Raw genomic sequence first — 19,979 nt, 5'->3', positions numbered from 1 at the left:
ATTGAGAAGTAAGCATTGCTATTTTGCTGGTGCAGACTTGAAAAGCCCTGTGTTGACCTTCCAAGCCGACACAGGGTTAGAATTTGGTAGAGGAGGCCTCTGCTGGTCACACCCTGTTCTGCCCCCACACTCCTCCACCCAGAAATGCCTTTGCCTCCCCCTCCCCCCAGCCTCCGCATGCAGGCTCCCACTGAATTCAGGGTAACAAGTTCCAATGGAGCACAGAGCATTGGTCAGATTCAAAAAAATTGACAACAGGTTCTATGTCCTAATGACCATTTTAAATATACCAAAAGATCAGTGCCAGATGGCTTATTGATCTTTAACTTATTAATTAGGTCTGAAACATCTTCTCTTTTAACCTCTATCTGACTTCATTCCTTGGTCAGGAGGAGCTGTTCGGGCAGCGGTATCTGCCCAAGGTCTTCTGCCGTGAAGACAGATGCAGAGAACTCATTTAATTTTTCTGCCATCTCTAAGTCTCCTCTTATCTCCCCTTTCCCTCCCTCTTCATCCAGAGGGCCAACCACTTCTCTGATGGGTTTCCTGCTTCTAACATATTTGAAGAAGCTTTTATTATTACCCTTAATGTTGCCGGCCATGTGTTCCTCATAGTCTCTCTTGGCCTCCCGTATCACCTTCTTACATTTCTTTTGTCACAGTTTATGTTCCTTTTGATTCTTCTCATTGGGGCAAGACTTCCATTTATGGAAGGAAGCTTCCTTGCCCTTTATGGCCTCTCTAACTTGGCTGGTCAGCCATGTGGGAACCCTCCTGGACTTAGTCAAGCCCTTCTTCCTTTGCGGTAATCACTTCCGCTGGGCCTCTGTTACTGTTATTTTAAGCATTTAATTTAACCATTCAGAACAGTGATTTCTTTTATTTCTCCTCCCTATTACTGTACATTATTCCCTCAAATTAATAATGTGCATGTGATGTGAATTGATATTTGTGTCTCTAATCTTTAGCAAAAATCAATAGCCATTGGTTCTGACATGAGTAAATGACCTGAGTTGCACAGAGTGCATGCACACAAGTGCACTTAAGCACAGGCAGTTACAATAATTATGAAAGGGGAATTTATTAAGAATAATTTTTATATACTTTAATGCTTTTCAACCAAAAAAATAGCTCACAAAACAATTCACATATGCATAAAGAAATTACCCATACTGGTAGTCTCTCCCCCCTCACTCTCACTGTCTGTACTCTCTTAGTATGTAACTGGAAAGTCAGCAATAATAATTACTACTGGATTGTTTACATGGCCAAACACTACCAACAGTATTCAATTACACAAGCAGTATTTACATACCGATGCAATTGAGAAAATTAAGCTTTGAGGAAATTGCCAGTTTTCTGTAGAAGTTTGGGGGCTGTTCTCACAAGTAGTTTCTTAGTTTGTGGTTCATTCTCTTGTTCTTGTTTCCTTTTACAAACCGCCTCTTTTACTGATACATGTTCAGATGTTCTCAGATGCTTCTTGTCCTTTGGTGGGTTGTTAGGGGTCATTCAGTCTAAGAACTGAAAACAACCAATATATGAGAGGTGGGGGGGGATGCCATCATCAAGGCCAGCCTAACAATAAGGTGAAGTGAACTGCTTGCTTCACCTCATATCTGCTCATCTGCTTACTCTGGCTCACTGAGAGTGAGTATTGGGACGGCAGCAGCCCACCTCCAGCATCTCTGGTGGAAGGACAAAAAAGTCACCACATTGTCCACCCTACTGCTTAGAAAAGCTGGTGGGCAAGGAGAGATGGGGTGCAAACTGTAGTGGAGGGCAGCAACCTGGATTCTACCCCGGCCTCTTTTTGAACTCCTCTTTGAAAAATGTACTCCAACATTTTTGAAATAAACAGGATGAACAAACTATGATTGAAATAAAGCAAAGAGGATGCTTAGAGGAAGGTGGCAGAGTGAGAGCTCAAGATAAGGGAGGGACCTCTAGGTTTTGAGGTTCACCCTGATCACAAGTTCTTGCCAGTGCTTCTCCAGTTCTTCTTCATTAGGTGATAAGACCTAAACCCAATTTGCAAACTTGTTCAAAAAATCTTCAATTTCTAGTCAGCCTGCCACTTCACTTGCATGGGGAGAGGGAGAATAACCTAAAGGAACTTTTTCTGCTAGAGAAGGAGCAATACTAACTGTACCATCCTCAGCACACTTACCTGGAAACAGCAGCCCAATCCTATGCAGCCTACACAGGAGTAAATCACATTAGATAGTCAATTGGGCTTGCTTCCCAGGTGTGAATAGGATTGCAGCCTAAGGGCTATCCAACTTTCCAGAGCCAATGCAGCCACATTGCAGTCCTGAGGTAAGGGAACAAACATTCCCTTGTCACAAGGAGACCTCCAGGACTTGGTGCTGGAAAGTTACAGTTAAGAGGACTTAGGACCCAATCCTATCCAATTTCCAGTGCCAGTGCAGCTGTACCAATAGGGCATGCACTGCATCCTGTGGTGGGGGGGGCACGGAACATTTGTTCCCTTACCTCAGGGCTGCATTGTGACTGCACAGGTGCTAGAAGAAAGCCTCACTGAGCATAATAGGACTTACTTCTGAGTAGACCTGCATAGGATTATGACCTAAGGCTGCAATCCTACTTCCACTTTCCTGGGAATAAGACCCATTGACTATAATGAGATTTACTTCTGAGTAGATATGCATAGGATTCTGCTCAAAGGCTGCAATCCTATCCACACTTTCCTGGGAGTAAGACCATTGAACACAATAGGACTTACTTCTGAGAAGACCTGCATAGGATTGTGTCCTTAATGAAGTAATGTTTTGTGCCACATTCCTGCCTTTTTTTAACCTGAGGAATTTCAGCTGTGGGATCATCACCTCTATGTGTCTGATAGTGTATTATACAATCATTGTGTAACAACACATTGTATTGCAATGAAAAAATCCCAGGCACAGATCCCAGTGCTAATAGCAACACCTTGAATAGCAGAGTCTTGCATAAAGATCTTCTTCCGAGGCACCAATTGACCTGCTTGCACATCGGCATGTGCGTGTCCCTCAATTGAACAGTCCCAGTTGAGTACTCCCAGCACAGAGCTCTCGTGATCACACAGCCTGTCTAATCACTCTGACTGTCTCGTACCTCAGCATCTTATTAGATATTAATATCTTAATTAATAAAGCCTCAGGTTCCCTTTTAACTCATGGCACCTGCATCTCTTCATGGACTTGGGGAAGAAAAAGATGTGATCAGACTTAATTTGATAATTACGGGGAAGACAATTGCCTCCTCAGAGCTGTAGATTCCAAAGAAAACATGTATATTTTTATTGCTCTTCCGTAGAAATCATCAGAAGACTCCTTTGGGATAGCAAGACACAGAAGAGATGGCAAAGAAGAGCACAAAAAAGAAAGACACTTTGTGTCTATGCATCTTGGGGACAGGACAGAGTTTCCAAAGACCTGGGTTGTGACCCACTGGTGGGTCACAAGCCCAAGCACAATGAGTCATGATGTGGGCCCTCCCTTCCACCCTTGTGCAGTTTTGGCTCAAAACAGGAGCCATTCCAGAAGACCCATAAGAACATAAGAACAGCCCCACTGGATCAGCCCATAGGCCCATCTAGTCCAGCTTCCTGTATCTCACAGCGGCCCACCAAATGCCCCGGGGAGCACACCAGATAACAAGAGACCTGCATCCTGGTGCCCTCCCTTGCATCTGGCATTCTGACATAGCCCATTTCTAAAATCAGGAGGTTGCACATCCACATCATGTCTTGTAGCCCATAATGGATTTGAGGTAGTTGAGGTATTTGAAAGTTGTGTAATTTGTTTTATTCAAAATTAAGCCCATTTGTACGGCGCAATCCTAACCAACGTTCCAACCACACTGCAGCCACCAAGGTAAGGTAGCAAGCATGCCCTTACCTTGAGGAGGCCCCCTTGACTGCCTCCCCACGCCACATTGGCAGAGCTATGTCAGTGCCGGAAAGTTGGTTAGGATTGTGCCCTTAGGCTATAATACCATCTTACTCATCAGAAACAAACTGAACATTACTGGAACCTCAGGAAGCCTCTCCTGGCCTGGCAACCCGCTCCAGAGGCCTCTGAGAACCTTAGAATGGCGTTCCAAAGACTCCGTAAGCCACTTCTTGTTTTCAAAACCAATTTCAAAATCCATAATAATAATAATAATAATAATAATAATAATAATAATAATAATAATAATAATAATAAACATTATTTATATCCCGCCCTTCTCCCCAAAGGGACCCAGGGCGGCTCACAACATATTAAAAACAATTTAAAAACATAATTTAACCACAAATAAAAACATATTAAAAACACATTAACATATACCCATAAAAACCATAGTCAGATAAAAAGTCAGATAAAAAGAGCAAAACGTAGTAAATCAGAGGAATCAGGCCTGTAAAAATAATAAAAGATACAGAAAAGATGTTTAAAAAGGCCATGCACTCAGAAGGCTTTTTTAAACAAAAATGTCTTCAGGCCTCGCCGAAAAGTCTCAAGAGAGGGAGCCATTCTCAAGTCAAGGGGAAGGGAGTTCCATAATGTTGGTGCCACTACTGAGAAGGCCCTATTTCTTGCAACCGCCCCACGTACCTCCTTAGGTGGCAGCACTTGTAAAAAGGCCTTCTCTGATGACCTAAGAGGACGAGCCGGATTGTACGGAAGTAGGCGATCTCTGAGATACCCTGGCCCAGAGCAGTATAGGGCTTTAAAGGTCAAAACCTTTAAATTGGGCCCGGAAATGAATGGGCAGCCAATGCAGTCCCCAGAGAAGCGGGCTGACAGAGTCAAACCGCCTAGCTCCAGTGACCACACGGGCCGCCGCATTCTGCACTAATTGCAGTTTCCGAACCGTCTTCAGGGGCAGCCCCACGTAAAGCGCGTTACAATAATCTAACCTCGATGTCACCATGGCATGGATCAGAATTGTCTTATGGAAACTTCTCAAGACCATTGTGAGGCCTTCAGACATCTGTAGAGTGGGTTACTGGGCCAGGAGAGGCCTCCAGCACTATCAGGAGCATCACGACCCACCGCTTTTTTAGACTTGTGCTATGTTCTTACTGTCAAGCAGTGGGCTCCCTTGATGCCCCAGGGGAGTGCCTCACAATGTCCCTGGGCATTGCAACTGATGGGGAGCCAATGAGTTAGCCCTTTGAACTGGGCTCTGCGACAGTATGTGTCACTTTGCAGCTGTTCATTCTAGTGCTTGGCGTCCTTAAAATAAAAAACAAAAAACTTCTTGTATGTAAACTGTGAGTCTGTCATGCCTTTCACTTGGCACTCCAACAAACCTTCAGACCCACAGCCGGGGCACACAGCAGTCTGCAGAAAGAGGGGATAAGCAGCAAAACCGGTGCCAACAGTCTGACATCTGCATGTATCCCAGCAGCACTTGCCAGCCAGAAGTGGTGGGATTTTCCTCCAGTGGTCTGCCTGTTTGAGGCCAGTACATTTACTGTGGTGGCTGAGGCCAGTGATGCTCGCAGCCATGCCAATCCTTTGAGAATCCCTACACTTCCATTCCCAGAAGTGTGCTAAGGATTGCAGCATGATTTCTGGTGTCTTCCCCCACCCCTCAAGCTGCACAGAGCATATGCCAAGGGCAGGCGCTTGGCCGTTCCTTGGGGCTTGCTTCTGAGCAAGCACGTATACAATCATGACCCAAAGACATGAGGACTGTCAATGAAGCAGTTGCCCCACACTCCTTCACACCCACACTCAGAAAACATGTGTCCTATACACGCTATTTGGGGAGTTAGCCCCACTGAACACAGTGAGTGGGACCTACCGTACTTATGAGTAGGAATGCCTAGGGTTTTGCCCTTGAAGGTCGCTTCAAGGTACTGACAACAAACTCTCCATCAGCAGTGGGTCCCCTGCAAGGTTCTGATCAGCAAGAAGGGGGCTGCCACTGCCTTGATCCTTCTCGCGCTCACCCTTAGCTGTCCGACAAGGAAGGAAAGGGGGCTTCTCCTCCTCACCTTTCCTCCCCTCCCCCCAAGATTCTAACCAGAGCATACGAACAAGTTAAAGCCACTTTTTATGTCTTTCTCTCCTTAATACAAGGAGGGGGATTTTGCTGCCCTTAAATCGGAAAGCAAGGGGAGGCTCAGCTTTGATGAAGGGCTCCCCCAGGAGATAATCGAGGGCACCCTATCGCCACTTTTGAGGACTCAAAACTCGCAGATATTGGACAGTCATGTTAGTTTTCCAACTGTACATTCAAAACCTCATGTCTCTGAGATGGGGGTTTCCTCAGATGGTCCCCCTTTGCCTGGGATATTTGCAGCAGGTACAGCCACCAGTTTCTCTGCACCCCCTTTAGCTACTGACTCAATAAAAAGGGAAAGTGCAGAACAGGAAGGTGTAGGTGAGCTCTAACAATTAGATTATACAGCCCTCAGGCAGCCTGCCTCTTCCGGTGAAATATATGCATAATAGGCTTAGCATATAAAACAAAACAAAACAATATTTGGAAACCTTTATCAAGGGAGAATATTTGACAAATCCTTTAAGGCCGTAGTTCTCACACATTTTGCACCGGGACCCACTTTTTAGAAGGAGAATCTGTCAGGACCCATGGGAAGTGATGTCATGACCGGAAGCAACATCATCAAGCAGGAGATTTTCTAACTATCCTAGGCTGCAGTCCTACCCACACTTACCCAGGAGTAAGTCCCATTGACCATCTGTTAAAAGAATATGCATAGTAGCTTGTTAAAAGTACAGGTCTGTCACATTTCCTTAAATGCAGTCACATACCATGGGAGCATCAAGTCTAATATAGTAAATATAAAATATTGAAATAATGGGGACACGCCTGAAATTGGCTCACGACCCATCTAGTGGGTCCCAACCCACAGTTTGAGAAGCACTGCTTTAAGGTGCATGGCAGAATACCATGACACAGATTATACAATGTTCAAAGTGATGCTGGAAAGTAAATTTATTTTCATTTTGTTTTGTCATTTTCTATATTTGATTAGTACAACAATGACAAGGAATGGAGAGGAATAGGGGAAAAAAGCACAACCAGTTTCATCTTGAAATCCCTCTTTTTATTGTGTGAAGCCCTGATATTGCCCAGTTATGAAGACAGTTCTGCAACTGGAAGGATCACACCATGAAGTATCATAAGATAACCCAGTGGCATAGTTAGAGGGCTGCAAAGCACTAAGTTTTGCAGGCAGTTGAATGCGCTGTGCGCTCCCTTCCATTCGGAGTCACTCCGGGCGGGGGGAGTAAAATGGAGGCAAATGCCTCCGCTCTGCTCCCCCCACCCGGAATGGCTCCAAAGCGTGGGGGAGGTGCCACTTGCAGGCATGTTCAGGTGCCTGCAAAACTTAGTGTTTTGCACCCCCTCTAGCTCCGCCAGTGAAGCAACTTTTATTTGACTAAGGGTGCAGTCCTAACCCACTTTCCAGCGCTGGCATAGCTGTGCAGTGGGGCATGTGCTGCATCCTGCAGTTGGGGGGCAGTCATAGAGGCCCCCTCAAGGTAAGGCAATGTTGGTTCCATTACCTTGGAGTTGCATTGCCCTTAAGACAATGCTGGAATGTGGGTTAGAACTGCGGCCCAAGGGATGGAACAAGAAATAATTCTATACATACAACCTAAATTTTCATTCACTGCTAGGTTAACTCTGCTCTTTTCACAACTTCTCTATTCAAATATTCGCAGAAGTACAAAACAAACAAACAAACAAATTGATCCTTCATAATCGATGTATTCAGTTGTGTTTGATTTAATCCGCATTGCTTATAAAAGTATTAACAGCCTAAGGTGCATGCTTCCCAGCTCAGGCAGTCACAAAAGTGCCATAAAGCACTTCATGACACCGTAGGCGTTTGGGGCTATTGCAGGAAGGCCTGCTAGTATAAGGAACACGGTACGCAGAAGCAGGTAAGGGGAGGGGCAGGAAAGGACTAATGGGAAGGGTGTGGAGGCAAACTGGTTCTGGAAGGGGGCAGGATCTGCAGCGCTAGCAAACCATATCTGCTCCCCTTCTCAGGCAAGTTAACCAATGCTATTTTGCATCCACACAGTTTCTTAATTCCTTCTTCTAATTAGCTGCCCCCTTTTATTCAGTTCAGGTCTCACAATGATAATGTAGCACTTGGGGGAGAAGATACAAAACAGGAGCCCCAAACTGGAGGCCAAGATGGAGAAGATCTCCACAGTCACCAAGTGTTTTCCTTTGGTACTCAGGTAAGTTGGCACAAAAGACAACCAAACACTGCAAAAGACCAGCATGCTGAAGGTGATGAACTTGGCTTCGTTAAAGCTGTCTGGCAACTTCCTGGCTAGGAAAGCCACAACAAAGCTGATTATGGCCAGGAAACCCATAAAGCTCAAAATGCAGTAAAACATGACAGCTGAACCTTCATTGCATTCCAGCACAATTTCTGTTGCCATTGAGTGCATATCAAAATCTGGGAATGGGGGAGACTTTGCTAACCATATAGTACAAATAGTAGCTTGCATTAGGAAGCAAGAAAGAACTATGGAGAAAGCCAGTCTTGTCCCCACCCATTTCCTTATGCTGGACCCTGGTTTGGTGGCCAGGAAAGCCAGAACCACAATGATGGTTTTGGCCAACACACAAGAAATGGCCACTGAGAAGATGAGGCCAAAAGCAGTTTGTCGAAGGAGGCATGTCAGTTTCTCAGGTCGACCGATGAACAGGAAAGCAGAAAGGAAGGCGAGCAAGAGGGAGGCGAGAAGAACGTAGGTGAGGTTCCGGTTGTTGGCTTTGACTATGGGAGTGTCCTTGTTCTTCATGAAGATCCCAAGCACCAAAGCAGTGATGAAAGAAAAGGAAAAAGCCAGAGCTGCTAAAATGATCCCCAAAGTTTCTTCATAAGACAAGAAGGTCATTTCTTTTGGAATGCACAAAACCTGGTCCTTACTGGGATATTGATCTTCTGGGCAGTGAAAACAGTCGTCCATGTCTGAAAAGAAAGAATATGGGGATTTTCTATAACTGGGCCCTCAGGATAGAGTTCAGTGATGTACTTAAGCATTACTAGAAAGTCCTGAATCAGGGCTTTCCAAACCCTGGGCCAGGGGCCAGATCCAGGGTTTAGGGAAAGTCCTTTGCTCTGTGAGCAAAGCTTAGCGGTCTGTTCCCATGCCGCAAGCTTTTCCAGTGGATCTGAGCACTGGGACACTCTGGGCAGTCACATCTGCCTGGATGTCCTGTTTCACAGCCTTCTGGGCCACTGGGTAACAGAGGCAACTGCCCAGAGCGTCCTGGTGCCCAGATCTACTGGAAATACTTGATACACGGAGGCTGAATGGTAAGTTCCATTCTAAATGGGGACTGCATTTTTGTCAAACAGCAGTTGTGAGTTTGGTGACGGCTGTCTTAAATGCAGGCTGCAAGGTCCAAATGCAAATATATTTCTACCTTTCTCAACCAAGTATATTTGGCAATCCCCAATTAACCAGGAGCAATTCAGGTTGTTGGCCCCTGTGGTTCATGCAGTGTTCTCACCTTAGACATCACAAAGCAGAACTTATCAATACATTCAACTTGTCTTCGAAAGTCAGAGATTCCCTGTTTTGTGTCTGTGAAATGGGCGTGCGCACCCAGAAGCGCACATATCATTGATTCCATCAGCCCAGGCTCTCTGATCGGTGCTCATCATTATGAAATCTGAACAGTTGTTTAAATACAAGTGAAATGAGGTGTGTTTTTTTTTTTTTTGGGGGGGGGTGCGTCAAGCAGTGGAGAGGTAGTTGGAGGCATGGGGGAAGGTGGGGAAGTGGCATTCCAGGAAGGGGGGAATGGAGGGAGGGTGGGGAGAAGGCATTCCGAGGAGGAGCAGGATGGGAGGGAGATGGGAATGGTTTAGCTTCACTCCACCAGATCCAGAGAGCCTCTGTGTTGGGCTCAGTGTCCAACACAGAGGCTCTTGATTCTACACTGACCTTTGGGTCGCCATAGAATCAAGTAGTTCCACTGCAGAGCTACTTGCTTTACCCGCAGGGAAGGGGATGAATGTCCCCTTCTCCCGAGGAACCAACAGTGGCTGCCTGAAGCATACTGGATGCAGCGGAAGCCATTTTCAGCACCGCTGCAGCCCTGCATGCCAGGCTGCTCAGGATTGGGCTGCCCACCATTAGGAAAATTTCTGGATCACCGTCAATGTATTTGATGAACTCTAAGCAGGACGCGTCCTACCATTCTGATTTGAAATCTTCCCTTCTGGACACTGGAGGCAATCATAGCAGCAAAAGGGTTGTCCTTCCACCTTTATCTTGCTATAGCCAGAATGACAATGGCCACAGAGAAAGGGGTTGTGCCTGTCCGTAAACAAAAGCAGAAAGACATTATGAAAGCATATAAACATACTATATGTTCAGAAGACATAGTTTGGATTTTATATTTCACTGATCACTTTACATTTAAGAAATGAGTAATGCTGGCATGACAGAATGGAAGTGGTACGAACAGAAAGTTGCAACCTGTTATTGGTGACTTCTGCCTAAATGATGCAGGCTTTATTCATAAATGTCCAGCATTTGGTCACATCACTTCTAGTTAGTACTATGTTCTCTGCAATGTCCAACTCAGATCACAGTGCTGTAGAGTTTGGGGAATATGACAACATTCATCAGATTATTTTTACTGCCTCCACACTTTACCCAAAGTCTTCTTCATTGGAACATATGCGTGGCAGGCTACCCCCTGATTAGTGCTCAGCTGTTAATTCCATTGATTCACATGATTTCATGAATCACATGAACAGCAGTATTGTCCTGACAACATTCCCATTCAAGTAAATCATATAAACCTGACAGGGACAACATTTTGCAAAGGGAAGATTTGGGATATAAAATCAGAATTGGGATCAATCCCATCTGATTGACAAGACACAGAGATAGAAGGATTTCAGTGCAGTTGGGTACAGGCTATGTGGTGAAGAACAGCTTGCAAATTGGTGAAAGGGATTCTTACATCTTGAAAGATGAAATCTCTACCTGGTCATAGACACTGGGCCACACAATGGCATCTTCAGCAATGGTGAACATTTGGTCTTTAGGTCCCATGGGCTCTATCCTTCCGACTTTAACTCTACGAAAGCTCTGGTTTGCAAAAGTGATCCAGTTAATAATATCAAACTGGATGGGCAGGAGGTCTGGTCTAGAGGGTAGAGCCTCCATTTGCCTGAAGATTAACATCCACAAGGTCGCCAGTTCGAGGCCACCGGCACTGTGCGACCTTGAAGCAGCTGGCAAGCTGCAGCTGAGCTGTTCCATCTGCTCGGAGCGTGGGAGGATGGAGGCCAGAATGTTAAACCAGATCGGAGTGTAACACCTTGAATTTGTAGTGGTTCTTGAAAGAAAGAACCTTCTTTCAATTTGTAAAAATCCCTGCGTGGATTTAATAAGCCTGCCTATGTAAACCGCCTTGAATAAAGTCTTGAATAAAGACCAAGAAAGGCGGTATATAAATACTGTATATTATTATTATATTATTATTATTATTATCAAACCCAGATATTAATTCCCCATTTTCATCAAAGGAAAGTGTGTCTCCAACACTGTTGTTGAACATGGAACTTCTCAGGTAGTGGTGAAACTAAATTAAAGCAAAAGAAGGTAATTAATTAGGGATCTCTAAGAATGTGGAAATACACAAAAGCTACTGATAGTTCAGAAAGTATGAGTAGCATCTTTATATAAGAGGACATGGGTCTTCAGGCATAATTATTGTGTTTGAAAGGTTCAAGAGACACTGTAGCAGGGCAAGATGCTGCTTTGGGTAGCAACCAAGGCTTTTGGGGCCTTTGTTGCTTGCTGGGAGTGCAGAGCACTGAAAGATTTTGTAGTTTGACACTGCTTGGGAAGCCCACAATGACTAGGGCTTTGTGGCTTGCTGGGAGTACAGAAAGCAGATGCACTGAAGGGTTAGTAGGCACTGAAATAGCAAGGAATCAGAGCAAGGATGAGATGGCAGTTATGGGTTCAAAGGGTAAAATGCTGGCAGGAGAGCTAGAAGCAGAACGCTGGGAGATCGAGAGAGAATGCGCTCCTCCCGGCTAGCCCGCTCAGCCTTTATTGAATCTTAAAAACATGACACAATACTATTACAACTTTAAGGGCTATTAAAGGTTAATAAGATTATATTGGCTGCCACTAGCTAGTTCTAGCTTAACCGCAATCCACATTCCTAGATATGATTCTCCATAACATCTTCTTGTTGACAGGCTAAGGAGTTTCAGACTCAGCATGTCACCAAGGCCGTGCCGAGTGTGCTCTGCGCAGGTGCAAAGTGTGCTTTGCTTTATTGCCAACGTACCAAGGCTAAAACTAGCACCTCCACATAAACACTACAAGACACAATTCAAGATTGCAAAATTCAAGGTTCTGACAAGAATATTTTAAGTAAAAATTAATATCTCGTTTCATACTAAAAATACATTTCTCGCTACATACTGACATGGACATATGCATTCTCCAAATGTATAACTGTTCATATATGTTAATATATGTACTAAAGTGTGTGCTATCCCACCACCACCCACCCACCCCCCCCCCAAAAAAAAACAAAAAACAAAAAAAACCTGCATTTACATACAGGTCATGCCTCATTATCCAAGAAACCTGGAATTGGGTCTTTAAAGCGATTTTTTCCACTGATCTGGTATCCACTGATTTTTTTTTAATCCACTGAGGATTTCAGAGTCATTGGTGTACATGGCACCAGTCTCACAACTCTCTTTGACCTCCCACAGCTGCAAGAAAAGTTTTAGTTTTTTGTTTTTTTAAAATAAACAAAAAAATTTTCAGGAGCAACCTACTAATTGAAAATGGCAGGTGAATTTACTCTTAAATGCCAAAAGTTTAGTGCTGACGTACATGGATAATATTTTACAGATTTATGGGACAACCAACAGTGGTTGCACAGATAGAGATGATGTGTTTGGGACATTACCTGCCATGGCTGCTGATTCAGAAACCTCCATCTCCCACTATCCACCATTGTCCTGTGTTTGTACTTGGATGGATGGAGGGCACTCACAGCATGTGCCACAGCATAGACCACGTTGTAGACACTGTAGCTGTGGGAAGTCATGCTCACTTCAAAGACAGATGAGGGGAGGGTCTCCAACTTCTCCTCCCCATTGCAGGGATTTCCATTGTCATTGTCTTTGTTAGAGTCGGGGAAAAAACAATCAAAGGCCTGTTCCCAGAAGAACTTGATGAAGCCATCTTCTCTATCTGAGGCAGGATTTCTGCTCTGAAGGAATTTCTGAAATCCTACAACCTCCTTTGAGGGCACTGCAAAGGAGATGGCGCCATGCATGAACTCCACGCTGAAAGTTCTTTGAAAGGGAAGTGATGTGAAATCCATCTGGGCTTGCATAATCCAAACTTTGCCTTTTGTCTTCATTGGTATATCCTCATATTCTTTCAAGAGGGGGAATATTCTTGAAAGTGCAGTGCTCTGAATTTCACCATATAAGAGCACAACAGTGGCAGTGCTTCCTAATATCGTTTTGTATGCCCCATGCCACAATTCCAGCATTTCATAGACTTCATTGGAGAAAGATTCTTTGGGCAAGGCTTCTACAAAAGCAAAGCAGATGCCTTCTTGGGTGAATGTGGGGAGCACGTTCTGAACAAACCACTCTCCACTGTCACCAGGTACATAAATCACCCCAACCCACGTCCACCTGAAATGTAGCAGCAACTTGAGAAATCCCTTATATTGATGGTCACTTTTTGGAAACATCCGGTGAAAGTAAACAGCCTTGGTTTCATGATTCAGAACTGGGACAGAGCCATATACAAGCTAGAGAACATTGAAAAATGGAATGATACATGTCTACACAGAAACAAATGCTTGTGTCTCTCTTTCTGTGACAGAGTTATGAGAGTACAGGCAGGATCTTGGTATCCACAGGGGATCCATTCCTGGGCCTCCCATGGTTACTGAAACCCATGGATAAGGGAATATGCAAGTCCAGTTCACTACGACCACTATGACCTCTGGATACGACCACCAGAGTCTGGAGTCTTGTGTGCTCCCTGAGGCATCTCGTGGGCTACTGTGAGACACAGGAAGCTGGACTAGGTGGGCCTTTGGCCTGATCCAGCAGGACTTTTCTTACCATGTGAGAAAACAAGGCTTCACAGATCTGGAGAGACGAAAGGCATGGTGAAAAGATGGATGTTATCAAAAGAAGGGAGGAGGAATGTAGTGACTTCAGAGAAAGCAAGAATGATTACAGACCTAAAGAGAGATGGTAGCTGGGGGAAAAGGGCATGAGAATGCACAAGGCTTCCCGATATGGGGATTGAAGTGCACTAAAGTTGTAAAAACATGCCAATAAATTAGAGGGAGAAGAACAACTTATGTTGTTCCTTGTGTTTATTAACCACCATGTTCTTCTCAGATGCTTACAGGTACACACTTGTCCAGATTCTTTCCAGAAAAAGGCATTCAGCTTCCCTCTTTCCACTTTCAGTGAGGAGCAGCACTGTTCATAGACAGCTTAGCAGGTTCACCTTCCATGGCTAGGGAGGAGGAAAGATGTTCCCCCACCCCTTCAGCTTGACTGACTGGAGATCCACACACAGCCTCTCCCCCTCTGTTTGAAAAGAACAGGAGCGGCAAAGGAAAAGTGAAGAGAAAGGGAGGTGGGGCACCCCTCCTCCCTTCCGAGACTTGGAATTGCCCATTTACATACCAGACTTCTACATGCAGCCTCCCCTTCCCAGCCCGCACCACTCATGCTCACTTCAAAGAGAAGGCGCACTGAGGAGAGAGAGAGAGAGAGAGATAGGCTGCAAGCAGACCTCTTGGAAGTAGGTCCAGCTTTAGGCTGATTGGGGTGATTACTCCAAATTGGGCCCCGTGCCAGGAAAATTGACTCTAGCCTAGTATATGATTTATAATAAAATGAACCTGGATACATGTGGTGCATTAACTCACATGCACTTTTCAAGCACATGTTTTGATTGCTTTCCACCCTTTCATAGATCTGTAACATCTATAAGTGATATTTATAGCTCTATAATATTACAGACCGTGGCTGTGAACCTGGGGCCCCACCACAAATGTACCCCCACAGCCTCTAAGGTCAGCTCTGCTTCTAAGTAGAAGGAAGGGAGGTGCGGATGGCACTGTTCCCCCTCTCTGCCATGGACACTTGTTGTCTCCCCAGTCTGCTTGCTTGCTCACCCCCCCAGCTGCCCTGTCCCTTCATCTACACAGGTGCATGTACAAATGAGCCTGGGGGTGGCAAAACTGGGGACACACAGGCTCTCACTGGCTATCAGGGTAATATTTATGAATGGGAAGTTCACTGTCCTTATAAAACTTGCTGCTTTAAGAGCCATAGATATTTGTGCATATTGATCTAACTCTCATTCCAGATGATCAAACAACTGACCCTCAGCTTACACTTGTCTGCAGTTTAATGAAATCTGATGGCAGCTTACCTGTGGTATCTTGTAGTTGCACAAAATGTTTGCTATGCAGTTCCACATGGGAGAGTTGGGTTCCCCAATGGCAGCTACTACGTTGTCCTGTAGGTCACACTTGTAGTTGGGGATGAATTTGCCCTTTGTGGAGAGAAGCTCTAGGGAGGCATAGTATGTCCAGCTTGCCATGAAATAACTATTATAGATGTTGAAACCCAAAGTGACATTGGGTAAGATATGGGGATTTTCATTTATCTCCTTCACAGCAAATTCCAAGGCCAGGATATGCTGGTAGGTCTGAATCAATACCCTACAATGAGAGTTGCATGTTCTATCACAGTGGGTATTTTTAAGGATAACACTTTTCCACTTTGAAATCCAACATATATTTGGTAATGACACTACAAATAAAGAATGGCCACAATCGATGAAGTGTGAAGAGCCATTGGTGCCTAGACCTGGAATGTAAATGTCTCTGAATAACAGCTGGTAATTCTGAATGACTACGAAGAAAGTGATATGACATTGCAACACATTTGCTGCACAATATGACATTTACTTAAATTTAAGGAAGTTTTGCTAGAAGCAGTGGAGCCTCCTGCATATGGAAGCAAGCATGGAAAGGAAGCACAGAAGGAAAATCCATAGATGCTTGCCAGTTAGACATTTTTTTTTATTACTGCAGCTGCCAGGACTTGCATCAGAAGTTGGGGTACTTAGACAGCTGCCCAAAGGCTCACTACTGATCCATATGACTGCAACTGTGCCCGTTTCCTTCAAGTTGTGTTGGGCAGAGTGACTCTCTCAGGGATCACCCAGAAAGGAGGAAGCCAATTTAGGGTGGTTTACACAAGTGTCCCCAAAAGCAATGCATGTATGTTGGCTGTGAGGGTGGGTGGTGGGGGGAGCGGGTCAGGAAAGGGATGGAATGGGGCGTGTGGGAGAAAGGAGCACAGTAGGAAGAATGCAGGAGAGAGGGGATGGATCCCAGTGACACCGGCATATGGAAGGACTCCATCCCCATTACTTCTCCTCTTCCCTCTCCCTTACTCTCCTGCTGCAGCAAAATGGTTGGAACACTCCAAGGAGGTACATTGGGGCAACAGAGACATGCCCCAAGCGTAAGGGAACAAATGCTCCCTTAACCCCTGCTAACTCAGTAAGTGGCACTTTTTATGTGGCTGCTCTTTTTTTATTTAGCAGGGGGAGAGTAACTGGCCCTCCTCACTCCAGCAGTGTCTTTTCTAGTGGCAGTCTGCTGGTGTTCTTTTGCGTCTTTTTAGATTGTGAGTCCTTTTGGAGTTGTTTGTTTGATTTTCTCAGTAAACCGCTTTGTGAACTTTCTGTTGAATAGCGGTATATCCTCCTGTATGACGCAGCCTGCAATCCATTGACCCGGCGGCATTTCTAGTTAGGATTCAGCTGTTTGCTGGCATTCATATGAAACTCAATTCAAAATTACATCACTTGTCAAATGTGTTCTCAAAATCAAGACAAAGTGCATCCACGGCATTCCCGTCACCCACTCAGCTAGTCACCCAATTAAAAAACACATTTGGAACAATTTAATGCTGCATTACATGTCATACAAAAAGATTCACTTGATGATAAGGAATTTCTTAAAATTCCAGTCTTGCCATTCATTCCCATTGCAATCATGACGATCTCAATCCCATCTCAACCTGTCCAATCAGTATTTCTGAACATAATATCTGAAAACATGCATGAAAGGTTCAGGAAAGTCAACTCCTTACAGGCGATCATCAAGCAGTCCCTGAGATGGATGTCTTCTGAAAGTTTGTGGGTCAGAAATCAGGTAGCTTTGAGAAATAATGCCACCAATGATGAAGTCTCCAGACTCATAATAACTGTAATGGAGAGGAACATGCTCGCCTCCGGCACACTTCGTAATAGGGGTACTGTACACTCCTTGAGGCAGGCATGTTAATAGTAACACCATGAATTGCAACATCCTCTAGGACTATCTACCTTTTGTAAACCCATTCACCATATCCAGATTATGCCATATATTTAGATGTTTCTGAAGGGAGCAATGATTCCCATGAGACTTGGAGAAATCGGTCAAGTCATCATACTTAATTTGATAATGACAAGGGGAGAAAATCATCTCCTGAGTGTTATGGACATCCTGAGACATTTCAGAAGAAAACATGTTGATTTGAACTGGGTAATCTTGGCAGGAGGTGAAAGATGTAATGAAAGCTAAGCCAGAGACAATGTTCCAACCCAATGGTTGCCAAACACTTCAGCTCCAAAGCACACTTCATCCTCCCTGGTGATCATGACACAGACCTCTTGGCAGTGCCTCAGTGCCATTTGAGAAGCCCTAGAGACCTCATCTGGGCCATGCCGGGCCTATGACTCACTTTATTGGCCTCTGCAAGCCTTGGAATGCCCTGCAGACACATTGGAAGCATTTTTTCGTAAAACGAGAAGTTGTGTCCGCCAACCGGAAGTTGCTTCCAATTGATTCTGTGGGGCATTCTGAGGCCTGCGGAGGCCAATAAAGTGGGTCCCAGGGCTGGTGTTACTAGGAAAAGGACTCCACAACTTCCCAATTAGGCATTGTAGCACTACCAGGAGCATTGTGTTGGGTCTGGCACACATGGAGTTGTGACCCACCACACATGGACCCACAGTTTGCGAAAAGCTGTTCTAACCCACTGCATGGGAGGGACTCCAGAAATGAGGTCCACATCCCCTGCTGGGCATTTATTTGTACCATCAAAGTTACAACACTACACCACTAAGTACATTGGACTAACTTTTGGTAAGAAACAGTTAACTGGAACTAGATTGGGTTCACAAATTTTAGATATTATATTCCTTTCTTCTTATCACTTGACCCCTTTCATTCAATTCAGGCTTCAGCACTATAATGAAGCATTTTGGGGAAAAGATACAAAATAGTAAACCAGCCCCAGAAGCTAAGATGGAGAAGATCTCCACAGCCACCATGTACTTCCCCTTAGTGATCAAGTAGGAGGGAACAAAGGACCACCAAACAATGCAAAAGACCAACATGCTGAAGGTGATGAACTTGGCTTCATTGAAGGTGCCTGGCAACTTCCTTGCTAAAAAAGCCACAGTGAAGCTGATAACGGAAAGGAGACTCAGAAAGCCCAAGACACAGTAAAACATGAGAGTGGAGCCTTCATTACATTCCAGTACAATTACTCCAGTCACTGAGTGCATGTCAAGAACTGGGAATGGAGGGGAAGTTGCCAGCCACACCGTACAAGTGATGACTTGAAGGAAGGAGCAGGAAAGGACGACCAAGGTTGCCAATTTACTTCCCACACATTTCCTCACCCTGGACCCTGATTTGGTGGCCATGAAAGCCAGAACCACAGTGATGGTTTTGGCCAACACACAGGAAATGGCCACTGAGAAGACGATGTCAAAAGCAGTTTGTCGAAGAAGGCACGAGACTGCTTTGGATTGTCCAAGGAACAGCAGAGCACAAAGGAAGCAGAGTAGGAGGGAGATGAGAAGAGCGTAGGTGACGCTCCGGTTGTTGGCTTTGACAATGGGAGTGTCCTGATGCTTAATGAGTATTTGGAGGATCAAAGCAGTGATGAAAGAAAAAGAAAGTGTGACTGTATTCAAAGTGATCCCCAAAGGCTCTTTGTAAGACAAGAAGCTGTAAACCTTTGGAATGCAGATAACCTGGTCATGGTTGGGATATTGATCTCCTGCGCATTCAAAACAGTCATCCATGTCTTTTCAGAGAAAAGATAAATTGAGAAAAATGAGAAAAGCTGCGTATAGTAAGGCATTCTCCCATATAAGGAAAGGATCTGTACCACAAAAGCCCTGCAAATACGGAAATCACGGATAAACGGGACACCTGTTTTAATGGTGCCCCCCATGCAGCACTACGCCCCCATGCATGCATTCACATTTTTAAGCTGCTTACCCGTTGAAGTTTTCTTGTTTAAAGAATTTGCTATAAGCTCATGGTGCAACGTGAACAGGCTGCCAACAATCTTCATAATTAATCTATCTCTATTGCTAGACAGTAAGCAGAAGTTAACCACTTCCCATTTAGCATTTGAGCTCATTTCAGCAAGTGTTTAGGCAGCCTGGTCACATCGCACTATGAGCGCAAATGCTTATAGTGACTTGTTTTAGCAAGAAATCTTTGCTGGGTAAGCTGCTTAATGACAGTAAAGGGCGGGGGGTGTTTCCAAAGATAACCAGAACCGCTGATATTAGATTATGTGGATCCGGGGGCCAGCCTGCACCCTGTATTGATCAGCACTTGGAATTATAAAGCACTGAATGAGGGTGGCTGGCTCAAAACCTTAGAAAAATTAGCTTATTCAAACATGGTTGCTTTCATGAAGTTCTACTCCGAGGCAATTCATATCATAAGAACCTGCAGCCAAGGGGGAAAAAAGCACCTCATCAAGGAGGGCATCTTCTCACCTTTGGTATGATGCACTGGCAGCCCAATTGGGTTGTGCTGCTGAGCTTATTATGATAGTGGAAGTCACTTCTGTGACTACC

At 44.8% G+C, this 19,979-nt stretch overlaps 1 pseudogene; it reads right to left on the bottom strand.

The window, feature by feature from the left end:
* Positions 1 to 8,057: 8,057 nt before the first annotated feature.
* LOC136650920 (vomeronasal type-2 receptor 26-like) lies at positions 8,058 to 17,418 on the bottom strand (annotated as a pseudogene).
* Positions 17,419 to 19,979: the final 2,561 nt, after the last annotated feature.

Source organism: Tiliqua scincoides, chromosome 5 (genome assembly GCF_035046505.1).
Source record: "Tiliqua scincoides isolate rTilSci1 chromosome 5, rTilSci1.hap2, whole genome shotgun sequence".
NCBI classification, from domain to species: Eukaryota; Metazoa; Chordata; class Lepidosauria; order Squamata; family Scincidae; genus Tiliqua; species Tiliqua scincoides.
Note: the sequence above shows the minus strand (reverse complement) of the source record. Positions and strands in the feature narration are given on the sequence as shown.